We start from the raw sequence: 3,293 nt of genomic DNA on the forward strand, positions 1-3,293 counted from the left end.
AACAGCTCCACCTACAATATTTTTCACCAGTCACCACTGATTATGAGTGCACTGTCTGTGTGATGGGTAACTACGCAAGTGATCTTAACCTAAGTATGGAAGTTACATAACAAATAGATCAAAGTTTAACTGTGGTTTTATATGGGACACAAACAGCGGTATTCCGCAAACACGTTTAAATTAGGATCTTAAGGTTTGAACCCCAAGACGGACTACTGAACTGTTCGTGTACTATCTTTGTGTCCCATGTTTAACCTCAAGAATGACCTCCGTATCACTAGGCATACACTCAATCTGACCCTATCCTTAAAACATGCACAAATGCCCATACATAACAGGAGGTATGAGGAACTTGAGGTATGCTCTCTCCTGCTATCTCTTGCACACATATTTTACATACATGCCCGGAAGTTACAAAATCACTGATTACAGCTTGCACACTGTGGTCTTCTTGCTTGTAGGAATATGCAAAAATTATGACTTTAATTAGTTTGTTTGAGGGAAATGGAGTAATTAAATCATACTTTACTAGTAATCTCGGAAAACAACAATATCAATTAAGCAATTGGGGTTAGGATTAATGAATATACCTGTTGACAGTTTTGCAATGCGGTGCCAAAGAAGCATACCTGTCAATGTCCTTTGAAAACCTTTTTTATTAAAGTTTAACAGCTGGGAGAAACCGATGAATTGAAAAGCTACATTTCAATTTACAGATGTTGATTTACAGGGAATTGCATTGATTTGACAAGCCATTTTGCTATGCACGGTAAAGACGCACATGTCACAACTTGTTATTTACAAGCATAGTGAGTGTCCATTTAGGCGTCATTGCATAACAACCTGACCCTGGCCTTGAAAAACATTAAAATGTGTCTTACATGTGATGCAGACCTGCTAGTTCATGCTAAGGGATCATAACATAATAAATCTCGTTCACCAGCATAATGTTGTTTCAGCTCAAATCTGCAGTCACTTTGGGACCTGCTCTCTATCAAAATAACAGCCACTGTTCAAATAAACTCAACACACAAGTTTGGGCCTGCTGTTCCTTCCACTGGCAGGAGCTATTCTCATGAAGATTAATGTTTGTTTTCTTCTATCGAGTAATCTGATATTAAACAAGTATTTATCATGGATTATCATTTCTGTCCAGGTTTCGGAATAGTGACATGATCATTTGGCATTTGTTTCTTTCCTTGCAAGATGAAATCATTAACCGCAGAAAAAAAGAAGGGTTTGTTTTTGATTGAAGTTTGCACAACAACTTTTATGCCCCATTATATGCTTTTTGGGGTTTTCCATTTCCTTCAGTGTGTTATATAGCATTTTGTGCATGTAAAGGATTTGCAAAGGCTAAAATCCCTACTTTCATGCCAAGAGAACCCCCCGCCACCACCACCACTTCAAATGCCTCGATTGCACTCCTTTGTTTACTTCCGGAACATAGTGACATCACTACATAGCAATAAGGGTTGTATTGGCTGGTACACATTAAACGTGACAGCCTAACAGGCGGGACATCTCTTAGCGGTTGGCCAATCACAACAGAGCCAACCACCTAACCAATCAGAGCAGACTTGGTCTTTGTTTCAAACAGAGGGTGAAAAGAGATGCTGCAGCACAGGCAATGTGAGAAAAATAAAGCAATTTCTGAACATTAAAGCAAATAAACATATCACACAAGAGGCATGGAGAATATAGCATAATTAATCCTCTTTAAAAGATCACGTGATTTGTCAGCCTTTGAAGCCTGTATCTCAGCCGGTTTCTCAACCTTGACATGAGGTTGTTGTCAATAACATTATACAGGCGCGCATGCACACACCGTGTCACCTAAATGCATGTGTCCACGAAAAGAAACACACTTGCTTGCATAAACAAACACACACGCAATAGTGTTGTCACCCACGGGAACATATCCACACATAAACTATTCATGCACATAGAGAGGGAGATGAAAAACATGTTCACTTAAATCAATGCACTAAAAGATGCACTATGCATGCGAAAGTCAACATACAGACGGTGCACCAGGGAGGAGAGGTGGGAGCGCCAGGCGAAACTTTTTTTTTTTTCTCCCTGAATGCGAGCAGTATGTTTGGATAAGAATAGAACCCCATGTCTCTGAAATAGCACCTTTTTACTGCACATCTGTTTATTTTGAAAGTGTATCTCTTGCATTCTTACACTTGACTTGGTGACTTCATCACTTCCCTCCGGGCACAAAATATATATATATGAGTCAGGATGCTCAACAGGATTTCTCTCTGCACGCAAGCAGCAACTGGTAAGGGAGGGTCTTCACTCGACCACAGACTTGTGGTCTTATCTGGTTTGAGTGTTGAGATCTTCCTAACACAACATTCAGACTATGTATTCAAAAGTAATCACTGTACTCACTCTTAATTAGAATATGAAGTCCAAGTGCTCCAATGATAGGTCTGTATTAGTTGATGTTTCAGTCAGTGTGGAAAGAATAAACCTTCTGCACACTTCTTTCACACCAGATTTGACATTTTATTGCATATTTTTCTGTCAAAGACCTTTTAAAGCATTAGAAACTGTTGTTACCAGACAAATCCTCCTAGTGTTTACATTATACCCAAATACAGTATATCCTTCAAATAAAAAGTCAACCTGTTGACATATCTTGAATAAAGGATCGGTTTTCCTCCCTTGACATTTTTTTGCATCCAACTTGTGTTGAAAGGTAATAAAAGTAATACAAATAGCTGTATATTGTCTGCTGTTGCTTTGGAGGAACTTTCAGCATTCTTAAAAAAGACAAACTGAGATTACCCTGATTATGTCATTGGATTTTTCTTGTTTCTTCATGTATTGGTGAAGATGTTTGTTAATTTTCCTCTGATTTGGCTTATGTGTGTTTTTAGCTTACATTTTTGGAACAGTGCAGCATGTTTCTCCAAATGTGTGCTTTTTTTTGCCATTGTAGCACATTCACAGACTGTAGAAACAACAAGACAGTCATTCTTCAAAGATATCCATTGTTACACCATTCCATACCTGTATCTAATGCTTAGGTTGGTTCTTTACGACAACTTTTCCTGATTCCTTTACAGCTAAAGTATTTGCTAATAAACGCCTGATATAATGAAGCTGTTATACTTTAACCTAGATAAACTAATGATCATTAATCCAATTCAGATGGAAACTTGAAGAAACACCTTTAAAGTAACCCTTACATTCTGTAGCATATTAAATTAGGGATTAATCATCATTAGTATGCTGATTTGTGACAAAATAAACACAAAACGGTTCTCTTACCAAAT

Source organism: Eleginops maclovinus, chromosome 7 (assembly GCF_036324505.1).
Source record: "Eleginops maclovinus isolate JMC-PN-2008 ecotype Puerto Natales chromosome 7, JC_Emac_rtc_rv5, whole genome shotgun sequence".
NCBI classification, from domain to species: Eukaryota; Metazoa; Chordata; class Actinopteri; order Perciformes; family Eleginopidae; genus Eleginops; species Eleginops maclovinus.